The sequence below is a fragment of the Punica granatum genome, chromosome 4, assembly GCF_007655135.1.
Source record: "Punica granatum isolate Tunisia-2019 chromosome 4, ASM765513v2, whole genome shotgun sequence".
Taxonomy (NCBI): Eukaryota; Viridiplantae; Streptophyta; class Magnoliopsida; order Myrtales; family Lythraceae; genus Punica; species Punica granatum.
The window spans coordinates 29925742-29937398 of record NC_045130.1 but is presented as its reverse complement, the minus strand read 5'-3'; the positions used below and the strand labels follow the sequence as shown (position 1 = coordinate 29937398).

At 33.4% G+C, this 11657-nt stretch overlaps 1 long non-coding RNA gene across 2 annotated transcripts; it reads right to left on the bottom strand.

Annotated features, from left to right (window-relative positions):
- Positions 1-225: 225 nt before the first annotated feature.
- Positions 226-7220, bottom strand: LOC116204669. Of its 2 annotated transcripts, XR_004156391.1 has the most exons (7): positions 6760-7220; positions 6328-6515; positions 4522-4632; positions 4085-4225; positions 3846-3937; positions 3647-3738; positions 226-1310 (listed from the first exon to the last, which is right to left on the bottom strand). It is a non-coding gene; the product is annotated as an uncharacterized LOC116204669 (long non-coding RNA). The 2 variants fall into 2 exon arrangements; XR_004156390.1 differs by having other exon boundaries at positions 226-3738; positions 6760-7219.
- Between the last annotated feature and the right edge of the window lie 4437 nt (positions 7221-11657).

The following is an 11657-nucleotide window of genomic DNA, read 5'->3' as shown; positions in this document are numbered from 1 at the left end:
TGTGGATAGATGAATACGATATAGTTGTGATTTTTCGTAAAATCTTATTGTTCATATAAAACTCATGCATGAAATTTTAAAAATCTTTCGTAAAATCTTTGTCCATATAAAATCTTACTGTTCATATAAAGTGGACCTGTCTTTTCCCGCTTCCTTGGAGGTACGCAGATAAATGGTCCAAGGGCATTCACCCTCCCTTTCACAGTGAAATGTTGCATCCTGTTGTGTTTTGCTAAAGATGTCATGATTAAGGAGAGATAGAAGAGCATAGTTTTTTTTTTAATATTTACCATCATCCATAATCAAATAAAGATAGATTGAGGTTAATTAACCCCTCATGGACTACTTAGAAAATGGAAAGACTAAAGAGAGGATTAGTCTCATAGTATGGCTTTTAGAAAATAGAGAATTGAAGAAAGATACGGGATTTGATGCAGTGATATTGTCCTCGACTTAGAATCAAGAAGTTCGGGATTTAATTCTCATTAATAAAACTCTCGTATCTTTTTATTTTTTATTTTTTTTCCTACCTCTTTGTAAGCTCATGAGTCTTTCTTTTGACAAAATAATAAAAAATTGAGAATAAAAAGAGATATGGAAACAATCTTATAAGCTAGATGAAAGGTCCTTGCACCTAGGGGTGTTTGAGTCTGGGTACCTATTTTTTTCACGATACTCAGACCCTACCTTTTAAGGAAGGGTTTCCAAAATTTTGGAACCGAACCCTACCCTGTTGAGTTTTGAAACCGGAACATATCCGGAGTCTGTATTATACTACAGGTTCCAGGTACCCTGTTGGAACCTGTAAATTTTTTTCTCTCTCTAAATAAAGCCGAAAATATCTCATCCATAATCCTAATCACGCAAAACAAAATGTCGATATAGATTTAGATTAATCCGCAATACATTTAATACAAATAAAAATATGTCTCATCGATCCATCTACAAAACTAAACATTCGTAATACGATCAGGCCTTACTGATGACACACCGAGGTCGTTGAACCAAAGTTATCGACGATAAGGATTGCGAGGCTTCCATCGAGAGAGAGAGAGGTGAAGACGATAAAGTAAAATGGAGAAATATGTCTGAATATAACTATGGGAAATTATTATCGAGTCTGGGTACCGATTCCGGTTCCGGTTCGGGATACATTATGCACTAATCGGATCCATAATCGAAACCTGTTTTCACCGGTTTCTTATTTTAATAACCGGACCCTATCTTATTTTCAATATGAGCTACCCGAACCCTACCCTAACGGGTAGGTTCCGACCGGTTCCGAGTATACCCGGTATCTGTGCATACCCCTACTTGCACCCACAGGTTAGAGATTTTAGAATAACGAAAAACCGATACAACTATTAGAAATATCAGATATATAATATAATTAGGATAACCAATGTGGGAAATAGAATATTATCCTATTTGCACCTTCGACTAATACGCAGTCTAACCTTTAGAATTAGTATTTATATTTAGTATATAACAGGATTTAAATAATTAATTGAACCTCACATATAGATTTTATATTATGTCATCCCTTGTTCATAATGGTGCAATAGTGTGTCAATATTATCAATAAACAATCCAAACATATCCTCACTGTGTTTCTTCGATCACACAACTATTCAAACTAGTTAATCACTTAAACTTAATGAGAACATCAATAACCGTATTAAGTTCATAAACACAACCCAAACTGAAAAAATAAATGAGTGAATTGACACTTTGGTCCATAAATATTTAATGAACTAATACTTGAGAACCTCCATATTAAGTCTTATTCCGTCAAATAGTTAGGTCCGACCGTCAAATTTTCTAACGGAAAACTAATGTGGTCTCCTACATGTGGGCACTAGGGGCGTCCATGTGTTAGCCTTCTATTACAAAAACTCCCGGGCAAACCTAACTGTTAGGTGAAATGTGTATGGGAAAGGCCATTTGCTAATTCCTTTGGTAGTCCTTGTAGCTAAATATTAGCATGATTGAATGGTGCGTTTGATTTTAGAGTTAAAGTAACTTTGATTTTGATTGTGGAAAATGACAAATGATTGTGTAGTATATTGAGTTAAAGTTAAAGTTAAAATTTTTGACTTGGAAAATGTGTATTTTTGTTATATAGTGTGTTGAGTTAAAATTAAAGTTAAATTTTTTGTGATTTTAACTGCGAAACCAAACGGAGTATTAATTCTCACTTTCTCTTCTTGTTTTCTTTAGATTTGATTCGTCAAAGGAAATCCCATATCTCTTAGCATTTATACGAGGAAATATAATGATGAAATTAATGTTATTTGTTTTCATATATCATATAATGATTTTCTAATTCGTCACTAATATGCGAGATTATAATTCAGTGCCTTTAATTTTATAAAAATTTATACCATTTATATTCAATATCTATGTAAATTATTGTCAGATGTAATTCTTTAATATTAATTTATGTTCCAATCCTTAGCATTAGATTAATGAGTGAAAATTTAATTTTGTTCATCTTTCATAATTTATTTTTAATTCTTTTAGTAATTACAGGCGTTATCAAGAGAAACATTAATAGGATGTATTGCTCTCAAGGTCAATTTTATTATACATCTATATATATAGATATATATTTATATTTATATTTATGAAAGTAAAGACTCTGTGTGATGCTTAGATTATTCAACGAAATTTTCTCAAACTTTTACAGTTTTTATTTAAAAAAATTTCAGAATATTATTTTATAAATCTAAAGTTTTTAGTTTTTTATAATATAATAAAAAAGATTATGAACTTTCAATTTTGAATTGATATTTAATGATCAATGATATTTTTTGAATTTTTTAAGTTTATTATTATAATATATTGCGAATCCTTTCAATTTTCAAATAATGGCTAAATCACAGCCTGCCAAAATAAATGGCTAAATCATGAATTTTTGAACTTGTGAATTCTCAATAATTATATTTTTGGCACTAACGTGGATTGGTTCAAGCGCTTGTTCCCTTTAGGCAAGGTCTTGAATTCAAGTCTTATGAATTGAGAAAATCTATACTATAAGAGCTTTACCCTTAATGGGCTGACTGGATTAATCAAGGGCCATTGATAAACTGTGGTAAAATAATTATTTTTGGTAAAATGTTGTCATCTACAGAAAAGTTCCCAAATTTATTAATCTTCTGTATAATATATTTTTGAATTTTTTTACATGATAGTTTACTACTACATTTAGTTATTAAATTAATCAAATATATATTTTCTGATCAAATGTGATATTTACATCATATAATATATTATTTTTTAAAAGATTTTCAAATAAATATTTATGTCAAGATGTGGTTATTTACGGAACATATTGTGAAACTGACCAATTGATCTATAACCATGTCAACTAGGGGCAAACCCACACCATGCCGCGAGTTGGAAATTTTTCTTCAATTTTTTGATTCATCGTAATAGTTGTTGTAATAATCAATATAGTGTATAGCTGAAACTAATAATAAAACACTCATTTGTAAAAAAGTATGAACTCTCTATTAATGGTTAATAATCTATTTTTTTTCAAAAGATGATATAATATTATCATATATGATACCATTTTCTTTTTATTTCATGGAGTGCATTTTGAATGTTTAAATGCGTTGATTCTTGAATGTAAAACTTATACCTCGGATGGATCGGTTATGCCAGTGGACATTGGATCCTCGTAGCTGCGCTTAGCAGCATATATCCCTACCTCACCTTGTCAATTGATAAAATCTGCAGACACAAAATATTTATAGAGAAGTGTATGATATTCAGTCACGAATTGCCTGGATCTCAAGCAAATAAAGTTTGGTAAAAATGATGGGTCAATAAGAACGGACCTTCTCCACGACAACACTGCCATTTGTCCCAGCATTCTTAGCAATCGCCTAGGCAGGCAGGTCAAAACTACTTTAAATATCTCAGCACCTATCTGCAAATAAATTCATAATCGTTGGATCAAAACTAAAGCGATATTAATTTTATATGTTCTTTATTTTCATAATAATCATTAGTCTGATAATTCCAGAAGGCGGTAGATGATCAGGATTAAAAAAATTACCCCATAAAAGATATGTACCTTATGTTCTCTCTTGTCTAGGAGGTCTTTTATTCCCTCAACCTGCGAAGATTGACCTCAGAATGCTACAGCCTTAACCAACTACTATACCTTTCCAATTACCGCCAGCCATTCTTCTCGAAAGCCTATTCAACCGTGATCCTGAAAAAGCAATAAAGATAAACAAACAAATGGATTACATATCTAGACACACCATGTATCTAATCCTTTATGAACAGCAAGCAATCAATAAGACTGAATTACGGGTCCAAGATATAATCCGGAAAGATTCCAGTAGCCTAAAACCATAGAAGCATAGAAAGAACTTGAGCTGATAAATGTTGCCGATTATTTGGAAATTAGATACTAAAGCACCTAAATTTCAGCCTAGCAGACTAATCAAGAATCACGCCCAGCAATCAACACATCAACAACACCAGGTTTAGCAAATCGAATACCAGAATCATTCTTCTCGACTCAATAGTTGGCTCATCCATGATCCTGAACGGTGAGGAGATAAAGAAATGAAACAACAGGCTTACAAGTCCACGCACACCATGTGTCTCACCCTGTTACGAAGTGCAACTAATGTAAATTTATATATTATAGGTTCAAGTAACAATAGGAAAGAACTCGAGTTGACAAATCTTGCCAATAATTCACGAAATTTAATGAACAAGAAATTACACTTTTTGAGATCTTCTTTAAAATGATATGTCAAAGGTCCAAACTTTTACGCCCAGCAACCACGACATCAACAACACATATTGCACATATGAACACAAACAAGAACCCACACTCGTACTTTATTTAAAAAAGAGGGGGGGGGGGGGGGGGGGGGGGGGGGGGGGGGGGGGGGGGGGGGGGGGGGGGAGGGGCACAGGGTCGTTGCGAATTTCACAGACATTTTCACGAGCAGGTTGTAGGCGCAGAACAGGGACGAATGCGGAAGGAGAAAACCCGAACACAACAAGGGGAGAGCGAGGAAAGGCGGTGCGTACAGGATGTTTCATAAAAGAGTCCATCGTAAGAGCAAGGCAGAAGGCACGAAGTGGCAGGGTGAAGCATTTGTTTGAAGATCGCGATAAGAAGCGTGAGAAAGTGATCGTAACCCGTTAGCCGAAGGGTGGTCAGAAGGGCAATGATCACTGAAACGAAGGTCGATGGCGAGGGAAGGAGGAGGAGGAGGGGCGGGCCGGGTGGAGGTTCAGAGAGGGAGCAGGCGTGTCGGTAGCCAGGGAGGTGTCTTTCGAGCAACGAGTTTCGGCCGAACAGGGGGGGGGGGGGGGGGGGGGGGGGGGGGGGGGGGGGGGGGGGGGGGGGGGGTGGGGGGGTGGTTGGGGTGCGTGGTTTAGTACTGAGGCTGAGGCAGTCTTTTTTTTGGGAATGAGGGAGAACGTTAGTCCTGAGGCTGTCTTTTTTTTTTCATTATATATATATATATAGCGAGAGCGATGAGGGCCATACAGTTAAATGTGATTAGCGAAAAGACCGCAGTTATTGAAATCAAAAGGATACAATTTTTGTACATGAGTTTCTTTTGAGAAGGAACTTAAAATAATATCGTGTAAGGAATATAAAAATATAGAGAAACAAGTAGGGGAGCTTCAGGGTAATAATAATAATATACTTGAGTGATTTTTATTAGAGAAAATTATCAAATATACCTAGAAAGATGAACTTTACATTAAACGTGCTTTTGAATTATGTTTTATATCACATAAAATCTTACCGGTTGGAAAGCACATCCGAAGATGTCTTCCGCCAAGAAATAACATAAAATGATGATGTGACAATTTCTAATTGTCACCGTCTTTTTTATTATTCTTCTCTCTTTCTTTCTCATTCCTTTCTTTATAAAAAAAATAAAACCAAAAAATAAAACCAAAAAATAAAACTAAAAACCAAAAAACCATCTTACTTAGGTTGCGTTTGATTTCATAGTAGAATTTTAAAATCAGATTTTGATTTTGATTTTGAGTGGAATAAATGGGGCCGACCCTTTGACTTTGTATGAGTTATGTTGTTTTGTTGTGAAAAAAAGTGATATAAATGGACCCCACTCTTTGACTTTGTAGGAGTTATTTTGTTCTATAGTGGGTAGAGTTAAGTTAGAATTGTAATTTTAAAATACTATTCTAAAACCAAACAAGCCCTTAGAATTCCAGAGAGGAAGGAAGGGAGGGGGTCGACGACGAGGGCATCCCGTCGAAGCGACATCTCCAGGTGCATATGTGGAGGCGGTAGCCAGTGGGACTACTCACAAGGTCGAGAAGTCACCGTTGCAGGAGCTCCCATCCAGCCACGGTCCCTCCCTTCTACCACCCATGGGAGGTCTCTGGTCACTCCTGGGCACCGCAACGACCTCAACTAAGTAAGCGCAATTCCGAAAAGCTCCCACCATCCAATTGCCTCCTCCCTAATCCAGATCATGCCCTTCTTTTTTCTCCCACTTCACCAAGAAGAGGGAAATCAAACATAATTTCAAGTATAATAGAAGCAAATCCACCAATTCACACGAACAAGTGTTCTAAAATTCCTTCAATTTTCAGTAAAGTAATCACATTTTAAAAAATCAAACAAGGGACTGAAAAAGGTAAGAGTGATGTGAAAAATCACGGAAATCTCGACGAGGAAAGAGTGATGTCCACCCTATTAAATTATGAATGAAGTAGCAGAGACGTAAAAAGGGATACCCAGCTTAGCCCATTATTCATGTTGAGAGGATCACGAAGCAGAGCATGGTGCAAAAAATTGAAGTGAGAGAGGAGATACATAGGCAATGTTGACCCTCCAACGACCACAGCCCCCATCTATTCTTCCCCACACAAAACCCCTATCTCTTTCTCTTTTTTCCATAATCGAGCGCACTGCCATCTCGAGCTCAATGTCTCCCACATCTCACTACCACTGTTGTTAATTCTGAGCTCGCGAAGGTCGCGTTCTTCCATTGCAGCTGTGACTCATCCGATCCACGATGTACAACCTCATAGGAAAAGCGGCCAAAAGGGATTACCTCTCCGCCGAGGTCGCCTTGGGGGGCGATGGGCAACGGAGCTGCCCTGCCTTTGATCTTCCCCTTCCCCACACCCCACCCAGCCTCTAATTCTCTCTCTCTATAATTCCATCACGGTAGACTCTCTTTTTTCCTGGGTTTTCATATTTTTATTAAGATAAGATTATAAGTAATGTAAGAGAAAAAAAGGCATGAAACAATAAAAAATGTCACGTTAAATGATTTCGTCCATTTCTTAACGGAAGCCAGACGTATGGGTTCATCAGGTGTGCTTTACAACAGTCAAGGTTTTATACGATGTAAAAAATAATTCGAGGACACGCTTGATGTAAAGTCTGTTTTTCAAGGTGCATTTTATTATTTTATCTTATTATTATTAAAAACTAGTGATATAGAGGTATATAGCATGTCTTTTTTAATATGGATGATCAAAGATTTTCCTAAATGGGTTTTAACTCGTCCAAACCCTATTGGGGCATTAAAGGGTTTTACCCAACGGATCACGGGAAGGTTTTAGAATTTTTTTATGAAAACCCTGTAGGTTTGGGAAAGGTTTGGTATTTTGCCATAAAACCCATCTCAATCCCGTTAAGGTATAAAATGATCAAAATATTCCCAACTATTTATTAAATTTACAAAATACCCCTGTTAACTCAGTTAAGGTTCATTGCCTCTTCTCATTGTTCTTCTATCGCCGCTCGCTCTTAGGAAATACCTTGTTAATTAAATTGGTGAATGCTTGTAATTGTTTGGTTTGAATGTTCAAATTTCATAAAAGGACTAAGATGTTTGTTGAGGAAGATTTGTTTCTTTATGTTATTGGGGTGAAATTCTTGGAGCATATGCTTGTTATATAATAGTACTGTAATTTGATATTGTTTTGTTTAAAAATCATGTAATAAAATATCGATTTCATTGTTGCTGCCTTTCACAATTTTTTTTGGATAATGGGTAAAAAACGGGTTCTTAGTGGGAACCCGTTAACTTCATGGAAAGGATTTGGGAATTATGCTTTAATTTCTTAATGGGTTTGGAAAGGGTTTGGAGTTGACCCTTCCCAATGGGTTTGGGGATGGGAAAGATCTAACTGTCCCAAACCCGTCCCATGATCATCCCTATTTTTAAGTAGGGAAGGCATCGTGATTTACTTGTTTAGAAGACATAATTGGTAGTTGTAAGTGCAAAAACAATTTAATGAGTTGGATATATATCGTTGAATTTCTATAATGCACTATTTTTCTTTCAACAGACACTAATACAAATGGTCATGTTTAATTTTAAACAGAAAATATAAAATATGTCTTCATACATTGAATGAGTGAATGAAGTTTAGGAAGATGTTCACGTTCATTGAATCGACAATATAGGAATTAAGAAAAGTGTCTACATATATGAAATAGTAAAATGGAAAATTTAAAATGTGGAGAAACACAATTATGAGCTTCAGACTTTTGTATATGTAATAGAATTATAAATTTAACATAAAAACACTCTAGATTTTGCCTAGTATAATCCATACTATATAGTAAAACTAACTACGTTTAACATTAAATAAGTGCATATTAAATCAGATTAGAATAGTAATTTGCACATAAATAAGAATTATAAAAAAAGTATTGCAATTAATCATTTGACAAATAAAAAAATTAAAGAATTAGTTGAAAGGTTAGAAATTCGCACTCATTTGATGACCCTAATGTATGATTTTTTTTTTGTAGGAATATGATATTCTTATTTTCAGACTAACTTATATGTGTGTGTGAATATATGAATTTATTTGTTAATATATTATTATACCATCAAACAAATATTTATGTCAATCCAATATATTTTTTATAAAATTTATATTCTAACAAGTTGTGGTAATATAAACTTAAAATATCTCAAATAAGGATATAAAACACTAATTTTAAAAAAATGTATAATTGAATTTGTCAAAATACCTATAAAAATATACCTAATATATAACTGATCAAATAAATATGTCATGCATACTAATTAAAAGAGTTAGTTACAAGATCATTATTAAGCCATTTGAAAATTAGTTCATTTTGCTAATATATCATCATTATTCTAATATAAAATTAATCATACAAAATATTTTATTACATGAAGAAACAAATATATTTTCCAAGAGTCATAATATAGTTATTTTAAGAAATGAAAAATAAATGCATTAAAAATACAACTCAAAGGATAGCAACACAAAAAAATAATTTATTGATCATATATTGAATTTCCATGAAAAATTCTATAAGTTACTAATTTTATGAACTTATGGTCATATAGGAGGAAAAACTTTACGCACTATATATGAACTTATACTCATGAATAAAATAATAAAATATAAAGAAAGAGACACTTAAAGATAAGGATCTCATAAAAACTGTTTTCAAATAACAGTTGGTGAATATAGATATAAATTTGTATTGGAATTTCTAAATAAGGTATATGTAATAAATCTGAAATAATAAGTAACTTAAATATATTATACATATTAAATGAGACAATTAGTTGCAAAATTATTGTCGAACTATTTAACATACTATAATTGTTAATAAAAAATTGTGAAATGAAAAATGAAAAATAATATGTATGAGAAGTACTACTTACGAAAATCGAATTTAAAATTTCTTAAGTGGCATTTGGTGTGATGGAATCTAAGTAGATCCATATCCTAGTAATGTTAGACTAAATTGCCTGGACTCATAAGTTTGGTCTATTTGATTAAATTGCATCATCAGAAATCTTGATTGACATGGTAATACACATTACCATGGAAAAATTCACATTGGAAAAAAATCTTTATTATTATTATTATTATTTGCCATTGATCCTTCATTTATTAATTGCAACATAAAAGTTACTCAATATCAAAGAGACAAAATTTTACGCGGCAAATTCTCTTACAGGCGCTTGGTTCGAACATTATCACACTATTGATAATTATCATTATCAATATATCTCAAATTGAATTCTTGAATATTGATATAACAAAAGATTTTTAAAAATCTTCATCTCGTTTCTGGTGTATCATTGATTATATAATGAATTCGTCTCGTCTCGATAATCATGTAATGCATTAATATAAAGAATGCGAAAGGACCTTCTATCATGAGCTAAGGGGAAGCTAATAGAAGCCTCTCGTTGCACGAACAAAGAATTCTCATTGCAAGAGTCTAAATAATAATAATAATAGATAGATAGATAGATATTACATGAAAAAAGAATTAACCATTGACAATTAATTTCCGTGAATACTATGTTTAAAATATTAGATTATTGTATTTGATAAACATATTGAATTATTAGAAATTACAAGTAATAATATAATCTAAGATATAATTTTTTTAAGATAATGAAGGGTCTAGAGTTCTCATTTTAGCATATAAGTGAATTTTTTTTTTAGTGTGCACTACCTAATATTCGACTTGAGGCTTAATAGACCCTCTCTAATTTAGGTTCTGGTCGTGTTCACTTAAAAGGGATGAAGCTCTCCCAAGCATTGATTTTTTTTATTCACAAGACTCAAATTCAAAACCTTATTAAGGATAACGGGTGCTGAATTACTTGAGCAAATCCACCGGGATATCAAGTATCCGAATTGTGAAATTGTTGAAAATTGTGTCTTGAATTTTGACCTGATCTATTTCCTATTTTGTAGATTTAAATATCTACCTTTTGGTTAGGTAATATATTGAGAATACTGTACATTAGGATATTAAAGATAGAGAGACTATTTGGGAATATTATGTTGCGAGAGAATCATAGTCCATATATACTAGTTCTAATGCACGCACGTGCGCAATTGCTTTCATGTTTTTATCCAATCTCAATTTTGATATTATGGAAAATTTGTAAATTTATGAAAATTATGATTTATTTTTGTGAATATTTGGTAATTGTAACTAATTAAGTAAAGTTAGTTTTTTTAAATGGAAAGAAAGAGGTCAAATTTTTTTTTGTAAAAAATGGAGAATAAGTAGGACTTGGATTTTAAAATTAGATCAAACAATAGAAAAAATAAAAACGGTTACAACATGATACTCTTACTTAAATAATATTATAAGATATGTCGAGAGTTTCGATGGTACGCAGAGAGCGTTTAGAATGTGAGAGTATTCCGTGAGCGTCTAGAATGTGTGAATATTTAAGAATACAGATTTGCTCTATGTGTTTGATTCGGCGCAGCTGAAATAACAAAACTCTACAAATAATTATACATATATAGAGTATATTTAATTTGACATTATTTGGGAAAACGAGCGCCGAACTGGTCGATGTTATTTTGCTTAACTCCGTTGTTATTATTATTTTGTCGGAAAGTCTAATATGACCAAACCATTCATCCGTAGGACCCACACCAGGTCCACGCACGATAGACGGTCATGCTCCCGATGTCACTTCACATCGAATCATGCTAGACTTTCCGTATTATTTTGATAAAGAGAGCCGCCGCAATGGGAAAGCCAAACAATGCTTGAGGCGGGCCCACGCGTGTCGAAAGAGCACAAGAATAAGAAGTCGGCAGAAGACGGAGCCACCAATTTGAATTTCCGGCCTATGGGGGAAACGGAA